Source organism: Crotalus tigris, unplaced genomic scaffold (assembly GCF_016545835.1).
Source record: "Crotalus tigris isolate CLP2741 ecotype Arizona unplaced genomic scaffold, ASM1654583v1 scf7180000017551.9496454, whole genome shotgun sequence".
NCBI lineage: Eukaryota > Metazoa > Chordata > Lepidosauria > Squamata > Viperidae > Crotalus > Crotalus tigris.
The window spans coordinates 7,275,057-7,293,826 of NW_024096469.1; the positions used below are offsets into that span (position 1 = coordinate 7,275,057).

The 18,770-nt window shown below is 37.1% G+C and overlaps 1 pseudogene; it reads left to right on the forward strand.

Annotated features, from left to right (window-relative positions):
* Positions 1-18,770, forward strand: part of LOC120309126 — a 144,445-nt pseudogene that overhangs the window by 98,651 nt on the left and 27,024 nt on the right.

The window sequence follows — 18,770 nt, forward strand, 5'->3', positions numbered from 1 at the left end:
TTGGTCTGACCATCAGAGAAATGTCCTGGACATCAAATGGCCCTTGGAATACCCTTTTTCAATTTGAAAAGGCTGTTGTGCACTTAGAACTTTTCCGCTGATAAAAAGCACTGTTCTGGCAAATTTCAAATTTGGAGGTATTTCAGATTTTTTGCACTGTTAGTGGGAAAAAAATTTCTAGGAATCCTCCCCCATGGAAGGGAAACATAAGGGTCCTGGACACTTGTATTATTATCTCATACTTTTCAGTTGTGACGCTCAATTCAACTATCAAAAGGCTGCCCAGCTCAGTTTAATCAGATGCTCATTCACATATCAAGGGATCTGATAACCATAGAGGAAATTATTGTACATGTTTCAGGATATACCAATAAGTTTTTAAGATGAGATGAGATGAGATGAGATAAGATAACCTTTATTGTAATTTTTTTACTGTGGGCACAACGGCATACATCAAAAATGAAACTAATAAGTTTTTTTTCTTCTTTTGTGTCTGGAAAGTCTCAGGTGTTGGATACTACCGTTCTTTTGAGGAGTTGTGTTCAAAGTGCTGTCGGCATGCTAAGAGACCAAAATGAGGAAGCTGGTCGTAGCGCGAAGAGAATTGAAATTCTTCTTAGCCTCCTATCTGAGGAAGGTATATAATACAACTATGTCCAGAAGGAGCATGGTCTTTTGTTAAAGTGAAAGATATTTTAATGCAAGTTCCTCATGCTATGTTATACGAATGCTCAGGATACTGAATGTACAATAAAGGGTAAAATAAAGGATCAGTTTCTGTTTTATAATTCTTAGAATGTATTTGCTCTGTCTGTGACTGTGTTTGACTAGACCCCATAGAAAATCAAAAGATGAGAGCTTGCCTTCCTCCTAGAGTTCTTTGGAAGTGTCAAGTAAGTGTGTTTGTGTATGTGTTGAGGAAGCAGATTGTTGTTAGCCTGAATCAATCCACTATAGGATGATGCTTCTTCATTGAAAATTATGGACCATAATCTACACACCCTTGTTGAATGTGAATTGGTAGATCAATCATTTTATTTCCCAGTCTAGGGTGAGAGAAAGCGAATGTATAGGAATCCTATAGAATTGAGGAATCCTGTGCAAAAGGAGAAGGGTTTCAGTCTCATTCACAGCTGCATAATGACTCTTTTCCCCCATGCCTGGTATTTATTTATGGCATACCTTTATTTATAGCCTACCTTTATAGCATACCATTAATAGTGGTGAAATAAGTGGCATCACTAAGTAGTTAAAAAATAGAAAACAGAAAAGGGTGTGTAGACTGCAAATAATTGTAAAATAATCTCAAATTATTGAGGGTAATGCCCAAGTTTGTAAGTCATGTAGCTCTTCTTATGGAAGCAAATCTATGATTCTATGTAGGATCATCAAGCAAAAGACCAGGAAGGATTAATTTTGATTCAAAATCTGAATTACCCATCAGTCGTTTCTTTCATGTTCTTTGAAATATATTCCTAAAAAGTGGTTATAAAATTTTTATAAAAATAAAAATTAGGCTGTCCTGTTGTTGTTTTCTCAGGCAACTTCCTAAAGATTACAAAGAGCCGTCTTACTTGCCTTTTGAAGAAACAGGAAGAGAATTTTTTCCAGGTGAAGGAGTGGGTGCTCCGGGAGGCCTCCAACCTTACTGCCCTCCAGGAAGGAGGAACGTTCAGGTATAATGTATGGATTAGGTATTTGCTATGGGTGTTATGTTTACCTTATATGAGCTCTATCATTCATCTCTATTGTATTTCTTTCCTGTGTCATATTGCTACTCTATGATTCATCTCGATTGTTCCTGTGATGCATTTCCTATTCCTATTGTTGTATTCCCCCCTCTGTAACAACATAGCTTCTGCACAGTGATGGCTTGTATTGTATTTACTGACTCCACATGAAACATGGTATCAGAAGTATCTGAATCTACGCTGTCCTCACACATTTGATGCATGCCAGTCTAGCACTTAACAGCCCTGTCCTGCAAGCTGAGCATTTGAAGTAAGAAAGCCAGCATCATGGCAGCTGCTAACAGAATACCCCTGCCTGAGGCAATGAGAGTGAGTGGAGATTGCAGCAGTAAGTGGGCCAACTTCAGGGCAGAGTTTGAGGATTACTCCCTAACCACAAGCTTAGCTGACAAACCAGCAGCAGTGCAGGCAGCCACACTGAGAAGACTTATGGGCAGCGAATGCCTCCATGTTTACAAGCATAATTTAAGCCTTACAGAGGAGCAAAAGAGTGATACTAAAGCCATCCTAGATGCCTTAGAAGTCTTTTTCAGACCCTCTAAAAATGTCATATATGAGAGAGAGAGATTTGGACACTGTAAGCAAGAAGAAGGTGAAGCAATAGACAGTTTTGTCACACGTCTAAGAGAAAAAGCTGCAAGCTGTGATTATGGCGCTCTGAGAGACAAACTTATTCGTGATAAAATAGTTCTGGGTATCACTAGTGAAAGCACACGCTGCCGACTTTTGAGGGAACGTGATTTAAGTTTACAAGCTGCAATTGAGATATGTCGTACAACAGAACTTACAGACAAATGGCTGAGAGCCTTGGAGCAGAATAAACAGATTAGCAGTGTCAATGCAGCCTCCAAACAACAGTTAAGCATGAAGAACCATGAGCACAAGCGTCAACACAAAATTCATCTACATTTTACACAACTGAGCTGGGAGCAACCCAGTATCATGCAAGTAATGTGGCAGTGTGCATGTAAAAGAGAAAGAGCAGTCTCTTACATATGGGAAAACCTGCAGAACATGTAGGAGGCCAAATCATTTTGCACGAGTGTGTCTCTCAAGTAAAATGGAAGCGAGGAAGCTGTATCCAATTGAGCAAATGTCAGATCCTGAGGACGCACACTGTGGTTTATACAAAAGAATGCATTGGTGCTGTAAACTCTTAAGGGCAAAAAATAGTTCGTAAATTTCAGATTCAACAATATAATCTAGCCCTGCCTGTTGGATTCGGGTGTAACATACGATGTCATGAGTTTAAAGGACAAAATGAAACTGGCACCTGAGATACCTCTTCAGCCTAGTAGCACCAAACTTCAGGAGAAGTAATGGAATTATTGGGATTTTTCCAAATAGAATTCAGCATATGTGGGGGTATCCACAAATTTAAATTTGAGATTGTGGAAGCCGATCAGAAACCACAATTGTCTGGATCAACATCTGAGCATCTGGGTTTGATGCAGTTCACCATGTCGGCTGAGTTACACAATGCTGAAATTCACCCCTCAAAATCCTTGGCGAGTCCACTGACAAAACAGCAAATTTTCCAAGTCTACAATAAGGTGTTTGAGGGCCCCATAGTATCTGTTCCAGGAGAGGTACATGTTGACCTTGATCTTGCCATTTCACCAGTACAATGTAATATGCCAATAGCCATTAAGCCACTGGTAAAAGTGCAACTGGATAAGTATGAAGCTGAAGGACGTATTATTTCAGTATCTGAGCCCTTTGTGATACAAGGTGTCCTAGAAAAGATACAGCTTAAGAGACAAGTATTCAAGACAAGATATGACAAATCAGCCAGAGATTTGCCAGAATTGTATATTGGGGAACGTGACCGTATGAAACTGCTGCCTGGAAATTGAACAAGTCACTGGAAAATGGTTATCTGTTTACAACGGGTGGCACCAAGCTCCTATCTAATGTGGAACTCTCTACCATCGCAATCATATGGATCTGCGTGTGGCTCAGCAGCCTGACTCCATATCTAGTGGACAGACACGGCTCACCTGGGCCACATTTACCCACTGGCAATAAGGAATGCACAGTACTGATGCCATAGACCAATGCTAATAACAGTCCTGAGCGAGCCGGTATACTGTACCTGACAGCAGTCAAATGCAGAACTTCCCAGTAAGTGGTGAGAAGAGCTCAGCAACCTCAGCGAGGTTGGAGAAACTCTTAGTACAAAGAAGGCCAGACGGTTGCAACCACCCAACAGACTCAACCTATAGAAAGTGTTCTTACTGGTTCTCATGCAAAATTTCATAATGTTGTTTGCTTAATATGAAAAGGGAAAGATGTTATGGGTGTTATGTTTACCTTATATGCAGCTCTATCATTCATCTGTATTGTATTTGTCATATTGCTACTCTGTGATTCATCTCATTGTTCCTATGATTCCTGTTGTTGTATTCCCTCTCTCTGTAACAACATGGCTTCTGCACAGTGATGCCTTGTATTGTATTTACTGACTCCACATGAAACTCCAACCTTACTGCCCTCCAGGAAGGAGGAATGTTTAGGTATAATGTATAGATTAGGTATTACATTCAGATATTAATCAAGTACTCTCTGGAGCCACCTGGTGTTTTTTTTTAACTGGTTGCTCAGGTTGAAAAACTGCCTTGACTCCAAATATGGCAGCTTCTGGGAGATTTAGTTTAATTGCAATTTGTCTCTTATTGAAGTTTTAATCTATTTTCAGTAATAAAATATGCATCTGGGGTTGTAAAATTTTCTCTAAGGTATCTTTAATACACTAGGAAGTTAAACAAATCAGCTGAAACAAAAAAAAAGACATTTGGTTTCTTTAGAATGTGTTTTTCCTCTCTTGATTTATATAGACGCACGCTGTGGAAACGGATCCAGAGTATGGTGACCCCATTTCTGGCCTACATGATATCTATTTTGGACAGAGATTATAATCTGGATTTGCTGGTCGAACCAACAACAAAAAATTGTGTGAAAGCCTTGTGGTTATTCATCTTCAATGAACTAAAACTTCTAGACATCCCTTATGTCATGGGTCAGAGCAGGTAAGCTATGGGAAGAAGATGGGGACAAGGTTAAGAAACAGATTTGTTGATCACAGAGAGAAGTAAATGGATTTTGAAATAAATATGAAGGAATAATGTGGTTATATACCTATACCAGTGATATGCAATTCTTGTTTTTCAGTGAACATGGTTTATTAAAAAGATTGGCTCAACGGTTAACACCTCTGTTGAATATAGCTAAAAGATAGGAAAAAAATCTCTGCAATGCCAACATTTTGATAAAAGAGTGAGGTAGAGTAAACAGAGTTTCAGTAGAACAAATTGAAACATTTGTTTTACGTGATGGTATTTCTGTTATTCCATATATAAAAAATGGTGTGTATTAAATACATCCACCATATAATCATCAATCCATTCAGTGTCTGTCTTTAAACTGATCAAATTTTTATGTATACTTAAATTAAAATATATCTCATTATACCTTGCTTGATTATTTTTTACATTAATACATTCAAAATGTATTGAAAAAGCATCTGTTCATTTTAAACTTTCTTTATCTTCTTTAGCTCTCAAACAAAACCAATTCAGGTGCAGAATTACATGGAAGTGTCTACAGGGGCTGGCAATAAGATGCCTTTCAGCTGGAAGATAAAAGATTATTTGGAAGATCTTCGGGTTCATGCACAACATATTACTAATAATGAAGGTGAGAATACCAAGGGGAAGTTAAAAAGAGGTCCCTTTGTTTGAAAAACTTGGGAAAATTTGGCTCAAATTAGCGCCTATAATTTGTAAACCGATTAATGGGCAGAATAAAAATTTGATAAATTAAGTAAAAAACAAATTCAAGAAAATTGTATTTTTCATACTAAATTTGTTTTATGCTTTAAAGAGGACTGGTTGACTTTATTTCTGGGGGAGATGCAAAACAATTTAAATCCCATTTTGTTTTCCAGCCCATGCAGAGAAGTTTCTAGACATCTTTGAGCAGACACCCCTGGGGCAACACATTGCTTGCTACTCGGAGGAAGAGAAGGCCATCTTTTTTCACTGCTATGTCAGAGACTTTATTCTCCTGGCAATGGGTGTGACTTCAGAGAGGGAACTAAATGTGCGTATTTCAATCCTAGATGGCTAGATATTGGAGTCAAAAGCTTGCTTCGTGATGCCCAACAGCTGCGTGCTGTAATAGGTGCTGGTTAGTGAGTAGACATAGCACTTAATTACCACTACATGATGCACAGATAAATGTGTCCCATGTATTGGAAAGACTATTGAAATCCTTACGATTCATCAGGTGATTGTGAGGAGAATCACCTTCAATATGCTGCTGTATATTTTCAGATGTTGCAAGTGGCCCTCTTGTCATGCGTGGAAGAAATGAAGACCGCTTCTTCTGATGCAGGAACAAGAGTGCCCTCCCTTCCTTGGGTCCACCTTGGTTATCATCAGTTTAGGAGTCGTCTGCAGAACTTTTCCCGGATTCTTGCTGTGTACCCTGAAGTGCTTCATACCCTTGAACAAAGAGAAAAGAACAGAAGCTGCACATTGCACAGCCAAATGGTGGGCGGGCTGTAACATTTAATCTTAATAGGAAAACATGACACCTGGGGTGGGGTGGGGGAAGTGGTATTCTCTCTGTGTTCTTAATCAGGAGAAATGAATCTGTCTGCAAAAAAGAAGCTCCAGGCAGGTCTTCAAAAATGCTTTTATGGGCTATATACTCCTAATGATTGTATTTGTTTTGTAATGGGAATACATGGGAGAATCTCCTAAGCGGGGTCAAATAATAGAATTGCTTTTATAGGTGTTCATATATAATACTTACTCTCCCATAAATAAAATTGAAATAAGATATAGGTAACTGATCTCAATATATCGTGATGAAATTACAACAAAAGCTTTTCATTAAACAAATAAAACAAAGGTTGCTAAACAAGGCAGTTGCTAAATGAGAATTCCTTGTATTTATTTAGGGAACTATTTATGTATTTGATTTTTATATCACCATACTTGTCAGATTATTTAGCAGTGTATAAAACCATAAACACAATGAGGCAGTGAGAGCATCAAAATCCAAGTTGGTCTACTTTACCAAAGGATGCTTAGATTCGATCATCTTAAAGTAATTCTCGGTCCTCACCGTAGGACGAAGTGTATGTTCTTACATTACACGTGTGTGGTAAGAGGCTTCTTTATGCCTGTTTGCCATAGGTGCTAGATGTGTTTGCTGCACTGGCCTGTACTGAAATGTTATCCTCAGCAGTCCTGACATGGAAATCTCGTGCATGGCTCCAGCAGGTGAAGGACCTTCAAATGCCCATTGAACTTGTATGTGCAGCAAATTGCAGCAGAGACAGTGGAAGCCAATGCAGCCAAATGCTTCAAGAGGTCAAGTAAGTAAAATTTCAGGGTGGTAGAAAATGTTGTTTTGGTTCTACTTTTGATGGTGGTAAGATCATTTCACTATTGTTGAACTTATCTATTGTTGATAAGTTGCTGACTTTTTTCCAGCCAACTTTATAAGTTGACTTCCTATGATGATTACATGCTTTCTAAACATCTTTAGTTCCTGTTGTCTCAATCCTAACCTAGGTTGGATCTGAACCTGCAAAGTGGCAAGCGTGGAATGCTATGTTTGACAATTGTAATTTTTTTGAAGCTAGATTGGTTCAAGAGGATTAATGTGTACTTCAAGCTCTTTTGGCAAGAGCAGATGCATTTGCTCCTCTGCCCTGCTGCACTTGATCACATCTTAACCCCAGTTTTCAAGATGGTCTGGGTCAATTGTTAATTCCCAAAGTAACCTTTTGTTTCTACTTGCATTCGGGCTTGCAAGTGAATTCATAGGTTTATTTGCTTCCATAAAAGGCAGTACTGATCTCTTTATTATATAGTTAGAGTCCATTTAAATTTTTCAGTTTAGTTTTTTGATAGTATGCTTTTTTTCTTTTTTAATAAATTAGGGGTTTTTTCCCAATAGGAGCCAATAGAATAGGGTGTTCTCAGTGTCCCTCTTTGTGGAGCATGTGCTACTTGGAGCAGAAACTCTGATTCCAGAACTGAAGGAGCTGGTGAAGAAGTATATCGTGAAACTTAACAAGGTGAGAATGATAGCTTTACCTGATTGGAAATATTACTTTAAGCGTTCATTTATTTAGTTGGTTGTCAACAATATAAGCACTCCTTATTAATTTTAAAAAATCATTTTTTCTAACCAATCGTGCATTTGTGACCAAATTTCCTATGCCTGGCAACCAAAGCTGTGAAACTGATCTGGTCAGATTCAGGCAGCAGAGTCATCCGACAGGAGGGTTCCAATCAACTTAATTAAGACCTGGGCTTGTTAATTTGTGATTAGCACTTTCTGGAGAAGGCTTTGGAGAAAAACAAACCTCTGCTCTGCGTGGAGGGAAAAGAAAAGGAAAATGAGTAAATTACCAGGTCAGCCACAAGACACTGTATGAGAGAACTTTCTCTGAAAAAGATGGCAGCAACCAGGAATCTTTACAGTGTCTTTTCCATTTCTCTCTGTCATATGTTCTCTTAGTGATCATTTTGTTTCCAATTTAAGGGCTGAACTGTGGTTGCTAAGTGAGGAAAGGGTGTACAGTCTTCTCTATTTAAACATTTAGGTTAATTACTATATGTCAACCTCAGAAGCTATACTTTGTTCAATTGTAGGGAATAGGAGTGGCCCCCCACTTTTTTTTTTTTGTAAGCTGTTGCTTCCTCTTCCTCCTCCTCGCGATCTTCATTTGCTGAATTTTACTTCCATAAAGTTGTACATATTTCTAACTGGGATGACTTCATTGTGTATTTCATTTCACTCTGTTATATAGTAGGTATTTCTTATTTGTAGTTGAAGAGTTAAATATATTCTGATCAGGGGATCTATACTAAGGAATGTGCCATTTGTTTTGGAGGAAAAAAATAAGTGTAGTTTTGGGATCAGTTCATTCAGTGGAATTTTGAGAGTTACATTATGGGCATTATTATATTTTATGACCTTGGCCCATCATAAAATACCCATTTATTAGATGGCAAACTGATGAAGCTGTTCCTCACCACACCTCTTAAATTCCCAGGATATTCTCTGCTTATCTAAACAAGGATTGGATTGTTACCATCCAATATCTTGTTTTCTCAGAATACCTTTGAAATCTCCTTGGATCACAAAAACATCTTTAGAAATAAAAACGAGTATTGAAGCAGATGCTTTACAGTGTGTTAGCTTTCATTACCTTTTAAAATTAAAACAATACTTTATTATTTTTATAAAGAATATTGACATAAGCAAAATAAAAATGTAAAGTAAAAAGAAAGGGAAAAGAAAAAGTACAAAGAGCTAAACAGAAAGAAAATGTAAAGAAATAATCAGAAAAAAAGTGACTTCCGGCCTTCTTTCCAACATTATTCCTCCTCCCTCTTTGATATTCCTTCGGTCCTCTCTTAATCTTTTTTCAGTCATCCTACCCATAAATCACCACTTTGCTCTTTTCTATTTTCAGCAAAAAGTCCACAAAAGTTTTCCAGTCTTTTATAAAAATAATTGTTTAACCACATGGGACAGTTTCTGACAATTCTGCCATCTTCTCAATCTATTCCAATCTGTTGTGGGTATTTTGGTGTCCCTCCATTATAGGTGATATAGTAATCTTGCTGCAGTTTCCATGTATAAAATCACCCATGAGTCTTTTCTAGTTGTCTTACCAGTAAATCCCAGTAAAAAGAGATCTGGTTTTTTAGTATTAATATTTAAAATTCTTTCTATCATTGCATGTATTTGAATCCAAAATTTTCTAGCTTTTTCACAAGTTCAGAAGGCATAGTAAAATGTCCCTTCATGTATTTCACATCCCCAATATTGATTTGAAGTGCCTTCATACTCCTTTGATAATTATCTATATCCCTCTATAGTCAATTGTTGTTTTGACTTTTATCTTGAATTCTCCATGTTCCTATATTAATAGATCTTGATACTTAACCATTTTTCTTTGCCTCTTGTTTCATTTTTTTAAAATGTTTCCTGTGCTGAGACCAATAAAGATATTTTCAGGCACAACCTGGGCTTGTATTTATTCCATATTTTCACATAATTATTTTTAAAATTTACATTTACTTTAACTTAAACTAAAAGTTTAACATAAAAAGCCATGCCAATCAAACCTCTGATTATGTTACTCTAATTCTAACATTCTCTTATTTTTCAACAACACCCACTTTTTCATCAAAACCAAACAGCAGGCTACAAAATACAATTTAAAATCAATAATCTTAATCCTCCTCTTTCCTTTGGATCTTGAATAATTTTATATTCAGCTCTTGGTTTTTTTTATTATGCCATGTAAATCTAGATACATCTTTTTTATCATTGCTTAAGAGGCAAATCATTTTTCAAAATAATTGTTTGAAATAAAAACATCATTCTAAAGTACATTCATCTTTACCTCAAAACTTCTCCAAACAATGATAATTGTAACTTTTCTCATTTTTAACAAGTCTTTCTTAATTTCATTCCACATCTTAACATAATTTCTCCTTCTGTCCTGGCCACTTTTTACAGAGGCACAATTGAGAGCGTTTTAACAAACTGCATCACTGTTTGGTTTGGTGGTAGCAGTGCCTCAGATAGAAGGTCCATACAGAGAGTGGTAAGGACAGCCGAGAAGATTATAGGAAGCTCGTTTCTCATTATGCAGGACACTGCTTAAAAGCACTATGTACTTAATGCTTGAAATATTGTTTAGAGACCCCACACACCCACTTCATGGTTATCTTTCTGTTGCTCCCCTCTGGGAGGAGGTTTTGAAGTATTTATAGCAAAACCACCAGATTCTGTAACAGCTTTGTTCCCTACGCCATCTGTCTGGTAAACTCGCAATATTTGTTTTTCTCACCATATATATGTATACATCCAAACTAGACTTTGTTGTTTCTCTGGGTCATATATGTGTTTGTATGTGGGTATATGCTTATTATTATTTTTTTGTCATGTTTATGTAGCGTATATTGGAGGTGGTTACCCTTTGAAAGCTGTATGAAGCAAAATCTCATTTTAATGTATGCCGATTAGTGTACGTTTAAAGTGACAATAAAGTTATTATTCAGTTTAATTTTATTCTAATTATTTTAAAATAATGTACAGTTTATAAGTCATTTTAATATGCAGTTATTTTGCTTTTTTCTCAATTTGAAAACCAGTTTTTGTAATCAGTTTTTTTATCTTTTATCCTCTTGTTTTTTTCTCCTTACTAATTTAAAATTAAAACAGTGTTTCTAAAAGATTTGATATTTAAGCATTTTAAATATTTTTAAAATGGTAAGTGAGAAAACATGTTGGTCCTACACTTCCACTTTTGCAAATTGTAATGATGGCATTTCTCTCCCCACTTTCCTCTCCCAGTGTTTTCAGTGGGATTCTGACCTCAAAACTATGAGAACATTCAGTGCAGTGATGAGAATGCTATGTCAGTGCAAGGAAGATGCCAGTCAATCATTTTGCAGGTAATGCTTTAGGAATTGAATGATCCGTATTGTAAGGAAGGCTTCAAAAATATCACAAATGTTTTCATTTCTGTTGAACCTCAACATGGCATTTAACAAAAAGGTCAAGACCTATAGTAACTCAACCTGGCTCCCAAAACTCTCTTTGTAGATAGAGGCAGCAGAGATAGGAGCCCTTACGAATGAATGACCCCTTTCTGCTTTTATAGATTTGTGTTTTCTTCTTCTACTCTATCTCTTCCTTCCCCATGAGAGTGGAAAAAAAGCAATGGAAGCAATGCTTATACAAGGTCACAGACATAAGTTCAGAATATACATCAACATCAAACCTATTTCAACATTCATCACCATGTTAGTCCTAAACTAATTTAAAAAACCAGGCTATAATACAGTGGACTGGCATACAGTGGCAGCATTTACAAGTTGTTCAGAGGTCAATAGTAGAGAAAAGAAGGTATATTTTGAAATAAAATTCTTGCCTAGAAAGTAAATAGCCCGAGCCTGCAAAGATGAAGTAAGGAAATCTAAAGCTCACAATGAACTAAGGCTTGCGACCAAAGTCAAAAATAACAAAAAAAGCTTCTTACAACATGTAAAAAACAAGAAAAAAGTGAAGGAAATGATTGGTCCATTAGTGAGTGAAAGTGGCAAGAAGGTGACAAGCAACAGGGAGAAAGCAGAACTATTTAACTCATTTTTTGCGTCTGTCTTTAAACAAAGGGAAAAAACAGACCAACCTATCAAAAATAGTGCCATAAAAAACAAAATAGAAACGCAAGTTAAGATGGGCAAGAAAGCAGTAAGTGAGCACCTGTCCAGCCTAGATGAGCTCAAATCACCAGGACCAGATGGATTACAACCCAGGGTTCTCAAGGAACTGGCAGATATGATCTCAGAACCATTGAACTATATTTTTCAAAGATCATGGAGCACTGGGGAACTACCAGAGGACTGGAAAAGAGCTGATGTAGTTCCTATCTTCAAAAAAAGGAAAAAAAATGGACCCAGGAAATTACAGACCTATCAGCCTGACCTCAATACCTGGGAATATTCTGGAAAAGATAATCAAACAACGAATCGGCAAACACCTAGAGGCAAACACTCATTACTAAAAGCCAACATGGGTTTGTCAAAAACAGATCATGCCAGACAAATCTTATCAATTCAGGTATCCCTTCCAGATGTATTCTAGTTCTTAATCTCTCTCATCCCTCCTTTTATCACCAATCTCATTTATTTCTTCTTCCACTACACAATAGCTGTCTTAATTAAAAAATAATGTTAAACCTTAATTCATTTCAATTCATTGCACAAACTTCAAATTTCATCCAATTAATTATCATACCTTATCACATTTATGTTATTGTACAAAAAGATCATTTAACTAATTTAAATCACTCCATTAATTATTAAAACCATCCCAATCTAAAAAAAACCCATTTTTTCAATTCCAATACATAATTTTCATCAAAATAAATCTGTTATTCCAAAAAGTACATTCTTAACCTATTTAAAATATCTGTTCTAAAAATCACCCTTGTATGTATGTATGTGTGTGTGTGTGTGTGTGTATGTATGTGTATATAAGAACTCAGTCAAAAAAGAGGAACCAACATCTTCCCTGGTCCAACACCTTAAAGCCACAGGACATGAAATTGATTTTAAAAATACCAGAACTATCGCCAAAACTGAACATTTTAATAACAGAATAATCAGAGAAGCCATCGAGATAGAAAAACGCCCACAAAGCATGAACAAACGAGATGATACCTCCCGCCTACCAGCCATTTGGAAACCCGCCCTTATTGACAAACGACTCCCTAACACAAAAAATGACACCAGACCCACACTCACAAAAACCACACAGGATGTCACTACCACACATCCACGCAAAAAGCAAACCCAAAGCCACACCGATGATAAGGCACGACCACAAACCAGAAGCCAGATCACAACTGCATCATTAGCCACTTTAAACCCCTCCAATCCATACATGAAGCAAACTGACACCCACCATGAAGATGAGGCATGATATTTGATATAATTTAAGCAATATCCACCCCCACAGTTCCCACAGCTGCACAGCTTATCTTTTCTCTTCAAAATTATTTTGAAGGTCAGGTCTGTTCCATCTTCAAAAGTAACCAGAAGTTACAGTATTAAATTTTTGCCACTGGATGTCCTCAGTATATTAAAAAAGGTCTTTTCCAGACATCATTTCCTTTTTTCTATCTTTTAAAGTATAATGTGAAAAAGAAATAATCTTCCAGCATAGGCTGATAGTACAGTTCTTAGAAAGAGAGGAAAAGAAAAAAAAATTTCTGTACCCCCAAAAATATAGAAGTAAAATATAGTCTTTAAAATTTTGTTCTATTTTTATAGAATGCCTTTCTTCCCAAAGAATGTAGAAGCTGCCTTTTCAAGCCAGGGAAATAATTCCAACAAGGCTCTTTCAGGTAGCAAAAACAAAATAAAATAGAGAGAATAGCAAAGAAAAATCTCACCCGGATTCACCAAGGGGGCTCTTACATCTTAGATGTTCTTTGACTTGCGGTTTGAAGCAGCAGGGTGATTGGCCATTTTACTGGCCGATCTCTGCCAGCCCTCAGAGATGGCTCGGACAGCTGAGGGAGCTGCCACTCCTCAGCAGCCAAGCAGAGCCTCCTTGACAGAAGTCGCACCCTCCAGGGCGACTTTTGACCCACATAAGGGTCTACTGGCGGAAGGAAGGCTAGCCAACAAGGAGACGAATCTCCCCGTACGACTAGAGACGCCACGAACTGGAACGGAAGTCTGTAGTTCCTATTCTTTAACAGCCATGAAGCATAAGTGATAGGGAGGACTCTTTTTAGCTTTGCCTATGAATCAGTTGCATCATTACATGGAGGGAAAAGATCAATTTATGGTGACTCATATGCTGGTAACTTCAAAATCAAATTATTACAGTGTGCTTTGTCTGTGGCTTTCCTTAAAGATGGTCCAGAAATTGTAACCAAACCACAATGTAGCACAACCTCTCAAAGGTCTGGCATAACCTCCCAGTTGAAATATTTTTTTTCTAGTTGGTGGCTTTGTGGTACCAATGCAAGCTGATCACAATGAACTTGGTTTACAACAAGTTTAGTTGAGGATTGCTTACTCTGACAGTACACCTCACACTTTTAGGTCACCACTGAAACACTCTTGGTGAATCTTTGCATATATTCATTAGATAGCTGTGATTAACTCTACTTTTCCTATGAGAGAAGTTGTATGGAGGAAGGTACTGACACTGAGGTTAAAGCAAACCCCTCCTTTTGAAGCTAGGGCTTAAAACAAAGTTATTTGCTAAGGCATTTTAATTGTAATTTTGCTGCTCTTATTATATTTCTGGAGGCAGCCCTGGACCATGTTAGGAATGGGCAACATACAAATACTCTAAATAAGTAAAAACAAATGTGAAGGGTAGAACGGGGCTTATCTATGCTACTACTTCATTGTGAACTGTGTAATTAAGTATATATTGCTACTTACATGTTTCTCTCTTGATTTCACAGGTTTGGTTTAAGGTCATGCCCAATATGTTTGGGCGATCCTAAAGATCCAGTAAACCTTCCTTGTGATCACGTATTTTGTTACGATTGTATCAAACAGTGGCTGGGGCCGGGACAGATGATCTGTCCACTTTGCTTGGTCAGTCCACCAGATGATTACAATCCCACAGTATCTGAGGAGCACAGGTGAACCTTGTCCTTCTTATCCAGCAGATAAATTTTTCTGAGGACATTCAGTTGCTGCATTGGCTCTGCATTTCTTGGTAATTTACTAGATAAATAATAACTTACCATTTTCTCCACAGCATTGCCATAAAGAAAAACACCCAGTTCCGTAAATTATGCAACAATTTTTTCATAGACCTGGTTTCCACAATGTGTTTCAAAGGCAATAATCCCCCAGAGAAATCTGTGATTGAAGAGCTATTGAATCTGATGTTTGTGCACAAGTCAGTTTTGAAAGGTATGATCATAACATCTGTTGAGATTGTTCTAACCTAAAGGGAAAGATTGTACTGTTTCTCCAGACTGATTTGCGTTATATCCTTAGGCCCTGAAAACTTACATACCAAATCTTTGTCCCCATTTGATGATGTGGTGGATAAAACTCCTGTAATCCGTTCTGTGGTGTTAAAATTACTTCTGAAATACAGGTAAGATTTTCAGCTGGGATGCATAAATCGGGGCAGAACATTCTACTTCAGCATCTCTGTTGCATGAACTATTTTCGTTATAAGCCTCATTACGGTTCAGACATCATTTTTTAAAACTTAATTGATTCTTCTCCCTGCTCCCTTCTACAACTGCAGAAATGCATCCTTAAGACCCTGGGGATATCTTTTTTATTTCCTGAAAATCGTTAAAAATAATTAAAAAAATCCCTACATTATTTGTGGATAAATGGAGGTTTTTCTTTTCATAGCTTCAGTGATGTGAAAGTCTACGTACAAGAGCATTTATCACAAGTTGAAGCAAATCATATCATGGACAAGGAAGATAAAATAGAGCTGTACATGCTATTCATCAGTTGCTTTGAGGTAACTGTCTTTTTCAGATTTCTTTTAGAGGGAAATGTGGCCAGTGGGACAGTAGGTTGATGAGGAAGAGTATTATATTTGCATGAAAAAAAAAGTGTGTGCTGCTCTCCTTAAAGGAAAAAGAGAAGGAAAGGAAAAAGATATTTGTTCCTAAAGAATCTGTTGTTATCTTATTTCTGCTATGTTTTTTGGCTCCTGTACATTTTGATTTTCTCAAAAAATTGTCCATTGTGTTTAGGTCAAACTCAAAGACATGATTAAGATGCTGCTGTTATGCTATTGTATCAGAATCTGCTATATTGTAGTCAACTTTGGTACTTAATTGACTTTTACAAATCTAGAGGAAATGATTGCAAATTTAAAAAGTAAAGTGAATCAGTGTCTTTGTTAGTGCTTCTCATTTTCCAGTTTAGTTTTACATTCACTAAGTTATCAATTGCTGAATCTAGGATTGTTAAGCAGCTTTTCATAGACCACATTGTGCCAACTTTTATTAAAATCAACTTAAATCATGTTGCAGATCATTGCAAATGAACATAGTTTATTAATTTTACTAACTGGAGATTGTCACCACGTTCCTGATTTTAACAAACCAAATGATGTATGTATGCAGGGCTTTTTTTGTCATAGAACGGAGTTCTGGCACCTTTTTTGGATGGAACCTTGTAGGGTAGGCAAGGCGGGTTGTATGACATGTGTGTGTTCCGGCACTTTTTTTTTTTTTTTTTTTTTTTTTACAAAAAGAGCACTGTATGTATGTATCTTAGTTCTTAGTACCAGGTCTCCCTGTAGCTCTTTTTTTCCTGAATGTTTCACTTTCATCTGGAATTCTCACTTAAGAAATCTTTTAAGTTAAGGCCATTCCAGTGAACACATGACAGAGGCAGTTTCCAGTTTTGCCTGCACACAAAGTTTCTCCCATAAACTTTGGTTAAAAGTGCAGAAACCTTGATTGCACCTAAGTCAAAAGTGTAAAGCTTGAGGCATGCTTGGGCAGATTGGAGTTGGTAAATCTACTAGATCCAAAACGTACCCATTCCCCTAAGGCACCCACCAAGCCAGGGAACAATGCTCATCCTTAAACTGGAATACTATTTTCCCCTTCATCTGCCTTAATATGAAGACAGTTAAACTTAGGGGTGGTCATTATCTCCACTGTTCTATTGCCTGCTCCCAGAGTGCAGACCTAATTATTTTGTTGAAAATATTCCAGATAGGTTCTTTGAATATGCCATCCCTGAGGAGCTCAGTAAACTGTCTAAATTCTCGATCCAGCATTTTCTTTTATATATATTTTTTTATACAGAAGAGTTAAAAATTGCTTAATTTGGAAGCTTTAACTGGTATAAAATAATGTGGAAAATAATTGGAAAATATTCTTTTATTTTCAGGATTCGTTGTGTGAGAAAATAGAAAATTTCCCCAAAGAAACCCAAATACGTTGCTTGGCAAAGGATGGGTATTTTCTGGAAAATTATATTCATCAGTGGAACCGCCGCCATCCAGTTTCCCAAAAAATTACCATTGAGTATTTGCAAGGAATTGCCAACCTCCGTCTATGCATGGATAGAGCTGCAGAGGTGATCTTCGAACTTCACGAAACTTCAGGCAAGTGGATTATGGTAGCCACATGGAAATGCTAACTTTCCAGAGAACTCCCATAAGCAAGTTCTTATTCAGTGGGGATTTTTTTTTTAAAAAAGTCTTTTTTTGTAAATACAAAACTTTGCAAGACAAATTTTCTTTGCAGGATACGTTCTCCATCTTTTTAGAACTGCTGTGGTATAGTTGGGAATTAAATACCAACTCTTCTTCTTTCTGCAGACAATAGTGAAGATAAAGAAAAGCAAATCTACTTGGAAAAAGTGAGGCAGGTCTTCCACTGTATTCAGAATAACTGGCATAACATTTATCTTGTGCGAAAGCTTACTAGCCAGTACGGGTTGGAATTCACACAGAAGCTTTTGAGTAACCACCACTATCACTGGATATTTCCATCAGAAATAATTGAAGAGCAACAGGTAATTCCAATATATTTCTGTTAACAACTTATAAGTACTTCTGGAATAGCAGTAGCTTCACAGTACTTTATAGCCCTCTCTACAGAGTCAGCATATTGCCCCCCCCCCAACAATCTGGGTCCTCATTTTACCAACCTCGGAAGTATGGAAGGCTGAATCAACTTTGAGCCGGTTAGAATCAAACTCCCGGCAGTGGAATGCCGAGTTAGACTGTAATGCTGTATTCAAAGCATTGCGCCATCACACCTCTTCCAAAGATGGCTTTGAATAGATAAATGAATGGGTGTCAGAAGAAATTTTTTGAAAGGATCTTTGTTTGGCTTACCTTGATTAGTTTGTCTTGCTGTGAGATATTAATATTAAAATAGAATGGCTGGAGAGGCAGCTAACTAAGATTAAACTATCAAGCAGTTCTGAATGGCCAATGGATTCATATGCCTGTTTGCTTTATGGATGACATAAAGTTTTAACTTTCAGAAGCTTCCAATTGTCCAACTTTCTAAAGAAAGTCTGAAAATCCCATTGACTGAGGTAGGGACAAGTTAAATGAGTGAGTGAATTAGTACATGCAGTATGCCTTTTAAGGGTTTTTTTTTAATGTTGTGGTTTGTGGCCTCAGACGCTCCAACCTGGTTGCATTGATCGATTCCTGGTTTGTGGCAAAGACTACAAAGCCATACGCAATGCTGTGGGGGAAGCATTGATAAAATTGGAGACAAAAGTCATCGCAGCAACCCTGAAGGTAACTTCTTTCTTTCTGAGCAGCTTAGCTCTTCTTGGTTGGCAGGAAGGGGGCCTTCTCTGATTTGGTAATAAGCACAAAGTACTAGAGGATTTCTCAGATGCTCCAGTCATTTCTGTTTCTATTAGCTATGCTGGACAAAAAAAGAGAGATTTTTGTTGATACTGTTTTTCAAGAGCTAAATGGCAT